At 47.4% G+C, this 17,528-nt stretch overlaps 2 long non-coding RNA genes across 2 annotated transcripts; both read right to left on the reverse strand.

Annotated features, from left to right (window-relative positions):
* Nucleotides 1-1,925: 1,925 nt before the first annotated feature.
* Nucleotides 1,926-4,804, reverse strand: Gm41504. The gene is made up of 3 exons (XR_876281.2): nucleotides 4,746-4,804; nucleotides 3,191-3,261; nucleotides 1,926-2,707 (listed from the first exon to the last, which is right to left on the reverse strand). It is a non-coding gene; the product is annotated as a predicted gene, 41504 (long non-coding RNA).
* A 9,420-nt stretch (nucleotides 4,805-14,224) lies between these two features.
* On the reverse strand, nucleotides 14,225-16,041 carry Gm41507. The gene is made up of 2 exons (XR_876285.2): nucleotides 15,640-16,041; nucleotides 14,225-15,457 (listed from the first exon to the last, which is right to left on the reverse strand). It is a non-coding gene; the product is annotated as a predicted gene, 41507 (long non-coding RNA).
* Nucleotides 16,042-17,528: the final 1,487 nt, after the last annotated feature.

Here is a 17,528-nt window from a genome sequence, read left to right on the forward strand (position 1 = left end):
TTGTGTACGTCAGGCTGGCCTCGAACTTGCAGAGATCCACGTGCCTGGGCTCCCTGTGCTGGGATTAAAAGTGTGTGCCAGCACACCTGGCGAGTCACCTGCTTTTGATGCTCGGCTTTTGACTTTGGTTGACTTCCTGCCCACGGGGGAGTAAGCAGTAACTCTGTAAGGGGTACCCCATTGTGTGGAGATCTTCTGAGGCAACCACTGTGGAGTAAGTGGCCCTGGGGGTTAGTATTATGAACACCAAACTTTTCTGACTTCACAGTTTTGGGGGGGGGGGTTAGGAATTCGGGAGCAGTGGGACGCAATGGTCTTACTGGAGTCTCTCAGGTTGGGGTTATCACTCCTGTCAGTGAAGGCTTGACTGGGGCTGGAGGATCAATGTCTAAGACAGTGGTTCTCAACATGTGGGCTGAAACCCGTTGGGGTCGAAGGACCCTTTCCCAGGGGTTGGCTATCAGATATCCTGCATGTCAGGTGTTTACATTACCATCCCTAACAGCAGCTAAATTACAGTCATGAAGTAGCAATGAGATCATTTTATGGTTGGGGTCAGCACAACATGAGGAGCTGTATTTAAGGGTCACAGCATTTGGAAGGTTGAGAGCCCTGCTCTAAGATAACTCCTCACAGGCCACTAGCCACAAACCTCAGCCACTCACTTCTCCAGCAACTTCCATCCCTCGCTGTGTAATCCTTTCTCGTTTGTCTTGTTGAGACTATTACACGGCCCATGCTGACTTTGAATTCTATAGTGAATACTATATAGCTAAGGGTGACCTTGAACTTGTGATTTTCGTGCCTCCACCTCCTGAGTGCTGGGACTTACGCTGCCTTACCTGGTTTATGTCCTGCTAGGGATCCAACTCAAGGCTTCATACACAGGCAAGCACTGACTGAGCTTCGTTCCCAGTCTGCCATGAAACCAGACAGTCCACATTTCCAAGTCCACCTCCGACAGTTCCCTACGGAGAGCAACCATCGCAGCTTTCCAGAGTCTTCAAACCTGGGATGCAATGCCTACTTGGCTGCCCAATGGGGTAATTTAAGGGTGTGATGCTGGAAGCTACCACACTCTCTTGACTTATTCATGACCCTGTCATTGCTGCAGCTAGCTCTGTTGGTACCCACATCAGCCCTGTTTGGTGTGGGAGGGGATTGTATAATGGCGGGAGCAGAGGTCATCACAGTTTGGTTCTCTGGGCTCTGCCTTCTGAGCCACCCTTCCCTTGCTGTGAATGATAATTGATGATTGCACTGGGACATGGGAGTGAGGGAAGAGCTGTCCACCCCCCCCCACCTGTAATCCCGCCTACCTGTGGGAAGCACATCACTGAGGGTTTATAGGGGAGTTCAGTCTCTCCAGCTCATCTGTCCCAGGCTGTGACGCTCACTGTGAAGTGGAGGATCCTGAACTACAGACCTTCCTGTTTCTCTCTTCCCAGTGCTGGGCTTATAGGCACAAGCTACCATCCCCTGTTGATGCAGTGCTGGGGACCAAACCCTGGCTTCATGCATGCTAGACGTGCCCTCTAAAACCTGAGCCATGATCCAGGCTCTCCACAGCATCTTTGATCTATAGGAATTTTACACTTTTATACAGTTAGATGTCAATTCTTTCCGTCATGGCTGTTGACTTCTATCCTGCTAAAACTGACCTTTGCCCCACTGCGGGTCCTGTGAATACTCACAGAATTTTCAGACTTCTATGAATTGTTTGCACTTAAACACTTTTTTATTTATGAGTGTGTGTGTGTGTGTGTGTGTGTGTACCATCTCTCCAGTCCCATTTTGAAATACTCTGGAAAAGACAGTATGTTTGTGTGTGTGTGTGTGTGTGTATATATATATATATATATATATATATACATATACACATATATATATATATAATCTGTATTATAATACATATATATACATATAGCTTTATATTGCTAAGGAAATTTGTATGTTGTTTCTAGAGCAAACTTATCAACTTAGTAATGTCAAAACCCACCAGTGCTAGGCTCGCTCACTTCAAATTTCTGGCTTTACCAGTGAGGTTGAACTTTTCAATAGATTTTTTAAAACTATAGCTCTCCACTTCTCTCTCTCATCCCTAATAAAACAACTTGTCCTCTGACCTCCACATGTGATATTTTTGCATATGTATATGTGCACTATAAACAAAAATAAATGAAATTAAGGTTGGTCTAAACAGAGTGGTCTGACGTTCATGTTGCTTGAAACAGTCATCAGTTTTCTTCTTTTCTCTATAAATTCATCTGAAGCGCCATCACTCTCCCAATCAAAATTCCAGGCAGTTTTTCTGTCCAGTTCGTCAAGGTGATGGTAAAGTTTTTATAGAAATGCAATTTTGAGAGATGTTTTAAGAATATCTAAAATTATTTTGGAAGCAGAACAGAGCTGGCACAGTGACACCACCTGAGTTTGAGATTTTCTGTGAACACAGACACACACAGAGAAACCGAGATGCTGTGTGTTGGTAGAGAATGGGCGACAGGTCATTGCATGGAATCAGGACTCAGAAAAACATCCTGCTGGCTCTGGGTTGGGAAGCGTTGCAAAGATGGTCAGGAAAGCAGGGAGACATGACCGTTCCAATGGGTGCCAGTGAAGCAACTGGGTGCCCACAGGACAGCGAACCTCAAGATTGTCTCCCACCTGGATATAGCCTGCTTGAACGGGGTCCTCTGCACAGAACCTTAACGTATAGAAGAACACAATGAGACAACTTACAGAAAAAGCTTTGAAGTAAGAAAGTAGCCCAGGGGCTGGTGAGATGGCTCAGTGAGTAAGAGCACCCGACTGCTCTTCCGAAGGTCCGAAGTTCAAATCCCAGCAACCACATGGTGGCTCACAACCACCCGTAATGAGATCTGATGCCCTCTTCTGGTGCGTCTGAAGACAGCTACAGTGTACTTACATATAATAAATAAATAAATCTTTAAAAAAAAAAAAAGAAAGAAAGAAAGTAGCCCAGGTAAAGGGGGAAAAAACCCACTTCAATGCACAGGTTTCAAACGGAGTGATGTCAGTGTCCAACAAACTGCGAAACAGGCCCCAGACCTTAGCACAACTGAGGCCACATTAGAACCCTCATAACCAAAGACCCCAGCTCCTGCCAAAACAGGAACAAAGACCCAGCCCATCATGGGCCACACACAGTTCTAGGACATGTACCAACCTTGCTTTCTCGGCTTCTGTGGCTCCACTCACAGCTACTTGTTCCTGCTGATTGAAGTGTGTCAATCCAGGCTGTGGGTTTTGCGTATAAAAAGCTAAGAACAGGAAGGCCTGGGGCTACGTGACTCGGTGCAGCCATGAGCTGTTGAGACTAAAGACCATTTGGCTTTAAGTCTGTCTGTGTGTTCTCTGGCAGGGATACCTCACAGCAACTCAGTTTTAGGATTTGCCAGCACACAGATTTAAACCACAATGTGATCTTGCTTGAAGTTTAAATTTTGTTTATTATTCATTTATTTTTCTAGGCTGGTTTTGAATTTGTTTGTAGCTGAGGGTGACCTTGAACTCTTGATTTTCCAGCCTTCCGCAATGCTGGGCTTCTGGCATGCACCATCACACCCAGTTTTGTGCCATGCAGGGGAATTAACCAAGGGCTCTCGTGTGCTAGGCAAGCACAGTTATCTAGTAATCTACACGACAGCTCCTCTGCCTCCTTAAAAAAGGACCTGAGACAGGGTCTTAGGGTCCCAGGGTGTCTTTGAACTCCAGGTCTTTCTGCATTCACCTCCCAAGTGTGCCACCACCTCCCTCCCTCTACTGTATTGATTTAATTTGTATATTAGCTGTCTCTGTGTGTGTGTGTGTGCGCACGCGTTGTGACTATATCCTTGGAGAATGGCTAGGCTTAGAAACATAACAGCAGATGATGTTAAGGATATGTAGGGCATGCCTTTAATCTTAGCACTTTAAGGCAGAGATCTGAGTTCAAGGCCAGCCTGGTCTACTAGTGAGCCAAGGCTACTCCGTTAAGACCCTGTCTCAAAAAGCAAATAGCAGGGATTGTGGAGGCCACTATTCTTACAGTCATAGGGATGCACAAATATAAACTTGGTAAAAAGTGACACACATACTCTCAAGACAAGTTAAGCAGTCATCTGAGCATTGTAATTTCATATCATCACCATCATCACCATCACCATTATCATCATCATCATCATCATCGGTATTAGGGACTGAACCTAGAGTCTCACAGGCACTAGTCCTGTGCCCTACCACTGAGCCACACCCCCAGTCATCACATAACTTACATTTATCACTTACTATAGAATTATCAACATACAGCTACCACTGTGAAATTACAAAACAAAAAAACCTCATGTCACACTTTTTTTTTCCCCTTAAGGTTAGGATGGATCTAACTTTATCCCCTTTTGGTTCAGGATAGCTACGTGGGTCATCTCTGTTGATCCCATCTGTCTGAGGACTTGCCTTAGAGACACTTTCCTTTGGGCAAACCTAGAGGTGTTGCAGTGTGAGGAACACCCACACAACCATCCCTACAAGGTGCCTATACCAGAGCATCCATGCAAGGAATGTCAGCACAGCCCACAGTACTGTCCTTTGGCACGATCAGGAGTCTATGCGGTTTCAGGCTGAAGCCATAGCATAGCGTAAGCGAGCTGTGCAAGTATGACAACCTTCCCCTGGAAACCGGCAACACCCGGGGCTTGATACCTGCCCAGTACCCTGAGCCTCTGCACACACACCCTACATACCTGATCTGAGTTTCCTGCAGCAGCCCAGGGAGCCGCGCCCTGCGAGGAACGCAGCGGCGGCCACAGCGCCCCCTGGTGGGCATGCTGCGGACCGGCCGGCGCAGGACGCAGCCTCTGCAGCGGTCCGGTGTCCTCTGCGCGTGCGCCCTGCTTGATTTTGCTCTTCAGAGAAAAAGCAGGCATAGGTTTGGTTCATAGCAAGTTTCAGGCACGTTGGATCTTGAGACATTCTGATGCTGTTGCACCCTGGTCCAGTGACTGGTCACATAGGTGGGAAGGGCGGGGCCTTCTCCCAGCAAAGCCAGGGTAATGCCAGCGAGGAGATTTTTGGGGTGACACTGGCTTATGGTCCAGGTTGGTCCATTTCTGTTACCCAAAACTTTTAACATCACCTCGTAGTTCATATACTTCATTTTACTAGCCTCCCAAGCCATCTGTTTTTTTTTTTAAACTTAATTGTATTATTTTATGTGTATAGGTGTTTTGTTTGTGTGTATGTCTGCACCATGTGCCTTGATGTCAGCAGTCAGAACTGGGCATTGGATTCCTTGGAACTAGAGTTACAAACATTTGTGAGACTAGGAATTGTCCTCCGAAAGAGCCGCCACTCTGTGCTTTTAACCACAGAGCCACCTCTCCAGTCTCCCAAACCATCTAGTTTATTAATGAAGAAGCAAGAGCGGCGCAGAGTCTTGTCTAAGACCACGCGGCATAAAGAGCAAGCACCGTAGGGCCTGCCTGCGCTGCTCTCCTGGGTCCGTCTACTCGCTGAGCCTTCCTGACACACAGCGGACACTGACCCGAGATGGCTATCCCCTGCTGGAGCTTCACAGCTACTCCAGTCTGACAGTCTTCCAGAAGGATTCTCCACGGGGCAATGAGGCAGGAAATTTATGGCTTGGCCTGATTAATGGGCCAAGCAGTTAGGAGTTTGTTGCCAGGCTATTCGCATAATTTAACGTTTCCAGGCGGGAGAAGGCCTCTAACTCACATCTTTCAAGGGCTCTGGGAGCAAGAGGGGCAGGGGACCACTGACACATCTCTGCTCCTCCTAGCCCTGGTGTCCTCCTGTGTCGCCTCCCACCGCATCCACAGAACAAGCTTTCTGTATGAGTCTACATGGGAAAATGTAAGAAACCAACCCTAAAGACATGGCTTTTCAGCCGGTGCTTCTTTGGTCGTTCACCAGTGGGCTTGGTATGTACTGGGCGGATTCTCACTCTGCTCCCAGCCCAGGGAACGTGAATCTCCCTAGGAAAGCAGCCGAGTTCAGGGGGCAGCAGACAAAACACCATGTAAGGCAGGAGTGACAGAGGAGACAGTGTAAGTCTGTCCTTTCCCAAGGCGCTGTGCTGTTAGAACCCATCCCCTCACCTCCTCCCCGAGTCCCCTCCCCCAGCCCTCTGTTGGTGAAGAGTCGGGACAGATTGTCTTGGGGACTTGAAAGTCTGTAATTTTTGTTTCATTTGTGACCATCATATTTTAGTGTTTTCTAGCATCTGGAACTAATTATCTGTTTTACACATTTTATCTCAAATTCTAGCTATTTATGAGTATTTGAGCCTCCTTCATCTACGCATAACTTGGGTAACAAGTGTCCCTGGCAGGGTCCCTCCCTTATTTGGCTCCTCTTCCCTCTTTTTTATACATGGCTTCTAGCCTGGGCTGGTCTTGAGCCACAGCCCTGGCTCCTCTTATTCTTTACATTTTAAAATAATTTGTAAATGACTTATGAAAACTTAAGATGACTTACTTACCAACCCTTTCTTAAAGATGAACCTACCCAAGGACCGGCTAGATCGTGCAATGGGTAAGGTAAGGTGCTTGTTACAAACCTGAAGACCTGAGTTCCCGGGATACACACGGAAGAACAAAATGGACTCCTTCTGCTTGTCCTCTGACTTCCACACATGCACTGTGACACACACACACACACACACACACACACACACACACACACACACACACCCCACAAATAGATGTGAAGAAATGAACCCTCTTCACATAATAAATAGGACTGGCAGTTTCAGATTAGCCCTCCTTTATTAAAACACTCCTAACACAAGCATTTTATATAGAATTAAAAGTTAAAAGTAGACTCTAAGAATGTCCATTGCTTTTTTGATAAAATTCCCAGGCGTAACACACTCTCCCCCAGAAGAGTGTAATAGTGTTGGTCTGGTCTTTCCCAGCCAGAGCTTCCCTGCTTTCTTCCTTTCATGCTCTGAGAAGCTGATCCAGGTACCCTGAAGTCACTGGGAGGAAGAGGGGGGAAAAGGCAGTGGGTCAGAGGCCGAGTGAGGGCTGGAAGCAAGAGCCTTCGTGTTGCCACAGGAGGGTCTTGTGTTGGGACTAGAGGCTGTGTTGATGCCCACTTCCTCTTAGCACCTGCTAAAAAGCCGACCATTTCTTCCTGCCAAGAATTTTGGGACTGACATAGAAAGGACAGAACTGAAAAATTATAAGGGGTTTTCTTGTTTCTGTGTTTCTCTCTACTCACTTTTTAAGTGTTTCAAATTTTGATGTAAATTTGTATTATGTGTCTGTGTGTAGGTATATGCATGTGAGTGCAGTGTTCCTGGGGGCCATGAGAGGGCGCTGGAGATCCTGGAGCTGGAGTTACAGGCAGTTGTGTGTAAGCATATATTTTTTCCAACCTACTTTAACAAGTGTTCAACCTCCCCTCTAGCCTACCACCCACCAGAGGAAGTGGAAAGGAAAAGTTATTAGGACACGGGGGAAGTGGACCTGCTGAGAAATAGTTCCTTGTGGGAGAATCCAGTCTTCGTTGTCAGGATATCAGTAGCTGCAGTCCAGGCCTCTGGGCAGGCACCACACACGAACCAGCAAGGGCAGCTCAATCCAGAAGAAACCATAAGGCTTGCCAACCGGCCAGAGGCCACAGAAGTGGCAAGACGCTGCGGGAACCTCATGCAAAGTTCTTTGGTGAGTTTCTCACTATGGCATCACCATGAGTGAAGCTCAGCAATGCAGTGTAAAGCGAACTGATACATACCTGTCAGCAAATTGATACATACGTGTATACATACATGTTGGCAAACCAATACATACCTGTCATTAGCCAAGAAGAATATCCAGGTGGACCAAAGCTAACCAAGGCTCCAAGCTCCCACTGCCTGTGGGGACATATTTACACCATCAAGTGTCCTTTCACCTGGGTCTGCTTCAGGAAAACCTTCCACGTGTCCACTTTAGCAAAGCATCCCATCATCTGTGTGCCCCAGCAAAACCTCATTTGACATAACTGGCTTTCCAAAAAAACCAGAAGGTTCCACCTCGGTTGTGAGCCCTCTGATGTGGGTGCTGGGAACTGAGTCGGGTCTTATGCAAGAGCAGTCTTATCTCCTCTCGTCACTCTCTACTTCGCCGCCGTTTAGGACAAAGCCTCTTCCTGAACCGAGAGCCTAGCAATTTGGCTAGACTCCCTGGCCAGTGAGCGTCAGTGATCCCGTTGTCTACCTCCTGTTCCCTAGTCCTGGGGTTATGGGGACCTGCCACCATGGGGGGCTTTCCATGTAAACTGAAGTCAGGCGGTTGAGGGTTCAATGCCCCTAACTTTGACTTCTTCTTCCTGCTCAGGTTTGAGGACTTCCCCTAACTTCTGAGCCATTAGCTTCTCTCTGACTAGGGTAGGCTCTGATTAGTGTCCTCTCATGGTGTACTCTGCCCTCCTGTGACAAGTATGTGCCCACGATCCCTCTAAGCATTGCCGTTCCTGCTGTGGCCCTGAAGTTGGTCTAACCCCTGTCTAAGGACATACGGTTGAGTCTGTGGCCATGATATCAGGGACTCCTGGGGTTCCTAAGCTGCTTTTAAGGTACCTGTGGTGTCAGAAGGCTTTATTCATAACAGCCCTAAGGCTGTTCAACTTTCTTCCCTCCTGAACATTTTTCAAGGACTCCATGACTTGTGACAGAGGCACAGACCGGCCACGGGAGCAAGACTCTAGAATGACACATAATGCCAAGTGTGAAGCTCTTATTCTAGAAAATGTGGGTTTTTTTTTCCCCCATAAGAGTGTCATGTATATGGGCACTGATTTTCTTTTTAAATTTAAACAGTTTTCTCAGTTTCAATATGGCAAAGATTGAGTGCCATCTCTCATGTAAACAAAAGCTTCCTGGCATCTTAGAAGAAGGCTTTGAGCCTGAGTTTCTCTGCTTTCCCTCTGCATACCTTAGGTAGAAAGAAAAAAGGAAGATTGTGAACGTTCCCCGGGCCACATTTGGCCTGTGCTCAGTGTGAGGGGCTCAGTGGGACTGCTTGAACTTCATGGTATTGCAATCTCATGGGCATGGAGCCTTGATGGTCACCTACTCCGACTCCTTTGGGCCCTTTCAAGACACCTTGCATAATAGATCCTGAGACACACTGGTGACACACAAGGTATACTATATGCAACGTGAGGCAGAACAAATGGCCCATAGTGAGACTACTTGCATAGGCAGTAACAGGGTAGGGAGGGTCCTAATCCAGTATGCTTGGTGGCTAGACTAGACCTGCCGGGAAGAGTGTGTAGAGAGGAGAAAGACATCGGGGTGTGGCTCCAATCCTGTAACTAAAACTTGGCAATGACCTGGTCTGGAAGGTGGGTCTGGTGCCTTTGAGGGCACACCCCTGCTGATAATGTCAAAGACAGACTCCAGAACTGTTAGAGAGGATGATTCTGCTACTTAAATCCTGAGGTCAGGAAGCCTGTGAATGACGATGCTGGACTTGCCTGTCACAGAGAGCAGTTCTCATTGGAGAGGTTGTCTGTTAGTCCCACTCATTCCTGTGCAGGGAAGAATAGCCTTCAGGCAGAGTTGGTGAGACTGCCTTTAGCCCAATGTTGGAAGCTTCTTCCTGGGCTGTGGGCTACCTCTGCAGCAAGCAAGCTCTCGAGAGCTGATTTACACAGATCTCATGACCTGGCCCCCCAGAGCTATCATGAAACAGCAAGATGGCCTGGGTCATTCATGGCTCTGGGAGGCTACAGGCCAACCAGGGCAAGCCTTACCCTTAACCCTGGGAGCTCACAAGTGGGACATAGTTCCAGAACTCTGCATCGTTTGTGAAGCTTTGGGAGGGGGGGGATCCTTTAAAGGCACCCACCGAGTCTTTGTGTGCTGGGGTAGGCTGCAAACAAGTTATTCTGAGCCAGCACAGGCTGTGCTGTTAGCAGTAATAGTATTTTACTGCTGGTATCCTGGAGAAATGTTGGGTTGGGGGAGAAGAGCAGAGATGAGTTTAAAAATAGAAAGCTGTAATTAGCCAAGCATGGGTTTGTTCTTGAAGGCATCAATTACTACGGCAACCACACACCCCAGATTCTGCAGGGCAGGCTCCGTGAGTGGATCCTGACTTTTTACAGGAATTAGGCTCTGCTGAGTGTCTAATGGGATTTAACATTGCACAGGTCTGTGTTGCCACTGACACATTAATTCACAGTCGCAAACAAACTCCATGTCATGTCATGACTCTGCCTTTTTGTTATGGAAAAAAAAAAGTCATCCTGGTCTGATGCCCTGGGCTGTGGTCCTGTCCTGTGGTTGAGAACCAATTATGAAGAATTAGGAAGGTGTTTGTCAAATGCAGGGCTCTGGAAGTCTAAGGTGGGAGTCCCACCTAAGTTTTTGGCTTAACGTTTTGTGGGATACAGAGCCAAGGAGCTAGCTTTCCAGTTTCTGCTGTACTGGGCACAGACCATCTTCCAGAGGGCTGCCCGGCACAGACATGTAATCTGCTCTTTCTTCTGTCAGGCATGCAGGTGCCCGCTGGGTATGTGCTTAAAGGGACACATCAGAGTCTGGGGGACCAGAGAGAAGGAGCATTCCTGTTAGGGACAGAGGGTGCTGCTGCTGTAAGCCATAAACTCAAGGACACATATGGGGCTGGGAAAGTTATTTTCCATTTCCTGCAGATGACAGAGAGGCCAAGAGTCTAGGCGTCAAGGACTGGGAGAAGGTGGGGGAGCCCCCCTGCAATGGTGGGGGAGCCCCCTGCAATGGTGGGGGAGCCCCCCTGCAATGGTGGGGGAGCCCCCCTGCAATGGTGGGGGAGCCCCCTGCAATGGTGGGGGAGCCCCCCTGCAATGGTGGGGGAGCCCCCCTGCAATGGTGGGGGAGCCCCCTGCAATGGTGGATGGTCACTTTATCAATAGAAATCTATATTTCCCTCACTTTTAGTCTTGCTGTAAATACCTGCTAGAAAGGGACATTTGATCTAGGTCACAGTTCTCAACCTGTGGGTCACCTTTGGGGTTGAATGACCCTTTCATAGGGGTCTCCAAGACCATCAGAAAACAGATATTTACATCCCGATTCATAACAGTAGCAAAACTGCAGTTATAAAGTAGCAATGAAAATAACTTTATGATTGGGGGTCTCCACAACGCAAGGGACTATATTACAGGGTTGTAGCATTGAGAAGGTTGAGAACCACTGATCTAGGGAATTAAAAACAATTATTAAAAATTTTATAACAATATATTTTGATTATATTCTTTCCTCTCCCCCAACATTTCCCAGATCCTTCCCACCTCCCTACCTAACCAACCGTACATTTTCTCTTCCTGTAAAAACAACCCCACCTAAGTAAAACAATATACAAAAAAAAAAAGTAAAAACAATAAAAAGAAAAGAAACCCCAAATCACCAAACAACGAAACTAAACCCACAAAACATGGAGGTCTGTTTTGTGTTGACCAAGTACTCCTAGGCACAGGGCCTGCCCTGGAGTGTTGTTGATGTGGCCAGTGTCACTCCTTTGAGGACCTCTCACTTGCAATAACTTCTTGGTCAGGGGCGGGGCTTTCGGTTCACTTCCCCTCTTAGTGCTGGGACCTGGTCTGGCCTGACTCAGTGCAGGGCTTCCAGGAGCTGTATTGTCTGAGTTCACCCGTGCTGGTTCCTGGGAGTCAGCCTCTCACTCTTACAGTAATTCTGTCTTTTCTTCTGGTAGATTTCTGGGTTTTGAGGAAGGGGTCCGATGAAGATATCCCAGTTAGGGCAGAGTGCGTTAGGGAGGTCTCTCACCCTCTGCACATTGCCCAGGGGTATTTTGTCACCATCTGCTGCAAGAGGGAGATTCTCTGATGAGGGTTGAGTGATGCTCTGACCTGAGTCACAGCTGGTGTGACAGCTGTCTGGTCCAGGGACTTTTTTTTTCTTTTTTCTTTTTCTTTTTGGTTTTTTGAGACAGAGTTTCTCTGTGCAGTCCTGGCTGTCCTGGAACTCACTCTGTAGACCAGGCTAGCCTCGACCTCAGAAATCCACCTGTCTCACCTCCCAAGTGCTGGGATTACAGGCGTGCGCCACCACTGCCCGGCTAGGTCCAGGGACTTTTGTTGGAAATAAGAGCTAAAATAACGATGGACACATGGAGTCTACAAGGAAGGCTGACCTGACCTGACTTAACTCCTTGCCTCCCAAGCATCCCATGGTTCAGCAGTTAAGAGTGCTGCCTTCTAGCCTTCAGACGACTGGCTTGTACATTGGCCCGACGTCCACTCAGCTTCGGGAGGCAGTATCTTCAGACACTAATGTTTGGGGGTCTGAAAGTATGTTCTGTGGGCACCAGTACCCACAGCTGCAGAAGCCCGTGAAGCACAGAATTCCAGCCTCTTCTGACGAAGATTTCAGAGTGGAGGAATGTAGGGAATCTGCATTTGTTACCATACGTAACTCCTTGATTTTCTTGTGCAGCATCTTAACAAGTGGAGCTGAGCTCTGAGCACCCCTACCCTGCAGTCCCTAAATGGGGAGTATTATTTTCAGAGCTCTGAGGCGATGCGTCTGAATTCCTTTGGTCTGAGTGGCATGGCCATGTGTGTCTTTATAAGGCCAGGGCCCTGCCAAAAGATAACCACAGGTGGATCCAAACGGCTCGTGCTGCTTCTAAAGATAGCAATGTCAAATCCTGCCGATGACTCTGTAGGCTCAAATGTGTTCTCAGCTGCACAGCCTTATATAGAGAGGCGAGGCCCCAGGACGGATCTGTGGACACACGCTATAAAGCACCCCCCCCCCTGCTTTCAGAACTCTGACACGTCGTTCTCAGCAGCTGAAGCCATGTGCTGTGACTATCTTTGGAGCCTCCCCAGCCCTGTTTAGTGCACAGCTGAACTGTAACTGTTGCAAACATCTGGAGTGGATGAGATGGGAAAGGAGACCCGCAGTGATTGTGGATTCTGGGGAAGATGGACCAGTGGTGGTGTGGTAGATAGGTTGGGTGAGTCATGCTGGACAAACACCTTATCATGCTCAAATGTTATGTTCTCCAGGCTGCTGTCCTCTCTTCTATTTTAATCAGAGCACTCTTGCCTTTCTGATGTAAATGTATCCATGTTAGAGTTCAGCTCTCAAGTGGCTGCCAAAGGCTCAGAAGTTAAGGCTTTAGCACGAGCGTGGGACATGGGCGAGGGGCTCTGGTACTTTCAGGAGGCGAGGGCTGCTGGAAGGTCTGTGATCCTTTTGGAACTCCCGCTCAGAGCCCACTGGCTGTGCCTCTGATAGGGACCTGCTGTCTTTTGGGAAAGGCACAGACAGCATAGCGCTCGGGCTATGCTGGGAAGTGGGTGGGAGAGGAGAGGAGCAAGAGAAAGGTAAGGTCAGGAACCAAGAGAAAGCTTATCAGCTCCCGGACTCTAGAATCACCTGGGAGATGGGTCTCTGCGTACACCTGTGGGGCACTCTTGATGGTGCTCAGTGAAGTGAGCAGAGCCCACGCCTTCATTGTGGGCGAGACCATTCCCTAGGCAGAGGATCTTGGACTGTATTAGACGGAGAACACCACCAAATATTCCTCCTCCTGTTTCATGACTGTGGGTGCCCTGTGACCAGATGCTTCAAGCTCTTGCCACTGTGGCTCCCGCTTATGGGTTCCCCTTGACCTGAGCTGCGGGGAGAGCAAACACTGACCTGTACAAAAAATACTCATACATCACAAGGAGAGGGCTGACTTCAAGCCAGGTGCACTCAACGCTCTGAAGCGACACTTGCTGAGCGCCTCAGAAGAGTCAGGGAAAGCCTGCTCGGGCTTCATCTTCCCTCTTCCAAGCCCAGTGGGTGCAAGGGTGCACGCTCTCAACGAAGGGCCCAGTAACAGCGCCCAGTCAGGCACAAGGAGGGGGTTCAACTGGTGTCACCTGGACAGGGGACCAAGTATACTGTTCACTCCTAACAAGTGCTGAAGAGCACACGGCAGACCCATCTCCTTTGACCTCAAGGTCACTTAGTAGGACCAGGGAGGAAGGTGCAGGTGAGGCGATAGCACGGGTCTGAGATGCTTGCTCTAGGCGTGGGCGGGGCAAAGCTCTCATCTTTCTGAGCATCAGGTCTCAACCCTCCTGGGCTGTGGTTGCAAAACACACTGTGCCATGGGCCACCCCAGCCAGATATGGGGGTCCCCGGAACGAGGGTCTTCGAAGGCTAGATGGGTAAGGATTTGGCGGCGACCAACAGAAACATACACAGAGGCAGTTTGAATCTGAGTGTATTTTTTAGCTCTCAAGCAAGGATTTTTATGCATAATGAAATAAGTATTACAACTCTTAGAAGATGTGTTTAGTGGGGCAATCACGGATTGGACAGATAACATCATTGTTATTTGGCACAGCAAAGCACAAAATCATCCGAGGCTAATGGCATATTTCCAAGAGCGGGTTAATACATTTTATGGTCAGTTATTATTTAACATCTAGTACCTGATTTTTTTTTTTTTTGTGAATCTTCAAGGTGTGAATTTTAAATTCTATTTTAATTCTTTTTTATTTAAGTCTTTCTTTACCATATACCAAAGCCCACTTCTGACAACACACACGTAGCCACGTGAAATTTTGTTGTTGGGAAAGTTTTGAATCTATCATAATACTATTTTGTAATTTTGTAAATGATTTATGTTTTCTGGGAGATAAGGTCATGGCTAGTGACCCCATCTCAAGGGATGGTTTCTTATCCAGTTTCTCGATTAAAATCTCATCCTAGGCTATCAGGAGCATCTTGTAAATAAGAAAGGAATAGAAGAAGATAAAACAGATAAATTGCCATGAGAACTACGGCTCAATATTTTGCTCCGGCCAAGAATTCCACAACTGGTTCCAGGAAGCCTCCTTCTTTTGAAGCTTTAGCCTCAGTTTGTGGAACTTGTCACACAGATTCTACTGGGGTTGGTGTGGCAACAATGTAAGTTGTTGGGCGATGAGATCCCAGGGGCTAGGCACAGGCAGACTCAAACCCTAAGAGACTGTCTGATCCTGTTCCCATGACAACCGTCCGCAGCTCACATTGGCTGGCGCTCTGATTGGCAGTCTTGGTGGCAGAGTGCTCGCAATGCAGGGCGGGTGCAGGTCTCCTTCCTGGGATGTCCGCAATTGTCTCCGCTCAGGCCTCCCTGCAAAAGTCTTCAAGGCCGTGTTCCCTTGGGAATGCTGATGGGACTTGAGTGGCCTCAGGGCTTCCAGAATGGACCTATGGGGACGCCCTAGTGTCTTTTCTAGGAAAGCTGCTGTTTCTTTCCCGGAAGAAGGTGGCGGGCTGATGCTGCCCTGGTTCCTGCGTGAGTGCGTACGCGTGTCTGGGAAGTCACGTGTACATCTTAACGTCACACTTGCCGAATTAGGGATTCCTACCAGCCTCCTCCTAGAGTCAGCTTGTTGCGTCAGGAGTCCAGAAGGTCGCTCGCTTGGAAAAAGACTCTCTGCCTAGAGGGCGCTGGGAAACGGAGGAGGGTGTGGGTCATCAGCAAAAGGTGCACCCGCTCCTGCCTGCCATGCCCATGTTTCAGCCCCTTTGGGCTGTTTCATCTTTCACTCCGTAGGACAGAGATTGAAGAGGTTTCAACCCTGATCTTTTTGATCATCAAAATTCAGACATTCTCCCTAGCCCAGCCTTACCGTTTATCTAGTTAGAGCAATGAGATACAAGAAGCTTTGCTGTAGGGATCCACCTGTCCTGGATTTGTAGTCAGAGCGCACTTGGTGGATGCAGAAGGGAAACCGGCTCAGGACAAGCGTGGGCGCTCACCACAGAGCAAGGGTTGCTTCCTGTGCGTTCTGACTCCTGGTGTTACATCCCTCCTTTACGCTTGCTGACATCGCCTGTTGTCCTGTGGGTATTCCGAGCTTAGCAGCTCCCACGTTGCTTGTCTCTGAGTGCACCACAACACACACACACACACACACACACACACACACACACACACACACACACACACACCATGTGCGCGTGCGTGAGCGCGGCGCGGATCCAGCGTAGGCTGTCTGAGGCACTCCCTCTCATAGCCAATGTTGGCTAAATTCCATCCATCTTCCCCTTTAGGATGTTTTTATTTTCTGTGCCTTTCCAGCCCATGTCAGCGTGACACTCAGGTCTTCGCTGCAGTCAGCAATTACCTCTCTCTGCTCACCAGTGAGCTAACTTCTGGCTTTCTGGGTATATCTGCCAGTGATAAGACCTGCCCTTCCATTTACTGGTCTTGTTTCCTCTGTCTCTATATCTACGATATCTACGTCCTCTGCCCACGTGCTCACTTGAGGAAACTCAAGTGAAGCACTATATATATATATATATATATATATATATATATATATATATATATACACACACACACATATATACATGCATGCATACATACATACATATATACATACACACATGTACACTATATACATACACACATATATATATAGACACACACATCCTTCATATCCTGTATATATACATGTGTGTGTATATATATACACACACACACGTACACATATATACATACATATATACACACACATATATACATATATATACATATATATATATGGCCATATATGTGTGTATGTATCCTTCATATATATATACACACATGTACACATATATATACATACATATATATACACACATGTACACACATATATACATACATATATATACATATATAAATATATACATATATATAAGGCCATATATGTGTGTGTATCCTTCGTATATGTATACACACACACACATCCTTCATATCCTGTATATATATGTGTGTGTATATATATATGTATGTGTATATATATCCTTCATGCACACACACACACACACACACATATAACCAGATGCAACTTTCATGGATCTGTCTTCACCCTCCCTCCACCTAATTCAAGACAGGCTCTCTCTACCCTTGCTGCCCTCACCTTCTAGAGCACGGGTCAACCTGTGGGTTTCAACTCCCTTGGTGGTCACATATCCGATGTCCTGCATATCAGATATTTACATTACAGTGAGATTCATAACAGTAGCAAGATTATAGTTATGAAGTAGCAATGAGATAATCTTCTGGTTGGAGCCACTACAATGGGAGGAATTGTATTAAAGTTAGGAAGATTGAGGACCGCTGTGCTAGAGACTCCCCTATTTGCCTCTTACTCCCAGCAGTGGTACTGGGGTGCAGATGCCTCCTTTGCTCCAGGCTCCACAATCTCCCATGAGATTGTGAGATCTGAACTCGGGCTGGCAGGCCCACCTCACAAGCATGTTACCCATTGCTCTATCTCCCGGTCCAGGATGGAGCTTTGATTCCTGCCTCTGGTCCCTGGCTTTCCCATGCAGACCCAGTTCATCCAAATGACAAGCAGTCTTCTGATATGCCTAAAAAGTTTTTTAACATGCTTATTTTAACTAGCTCTATTTACATATAGTAAAATTCATCAATTTTAGTGTTTGATGGTTTAATAAATGCATATACCTATGTACCTATTACCTGAACTGACACATAGAATATCCTATCAGCTGTCCCTTGTCTCTC

This window comes from Mus musculus, chromosome 16 (genome assembly GCF_000001635.26).
Source record: "Mus musculus strain C57BL/6J chromosome 16, GRCm38.p6 C57BL/6J".
Taxonomy (NCBI): domain Eukaryota; kingdom Metazoa; phylum Chordata; class Mammalia; order Rodentia; family Muridae; genus Mus; species Mus musculus.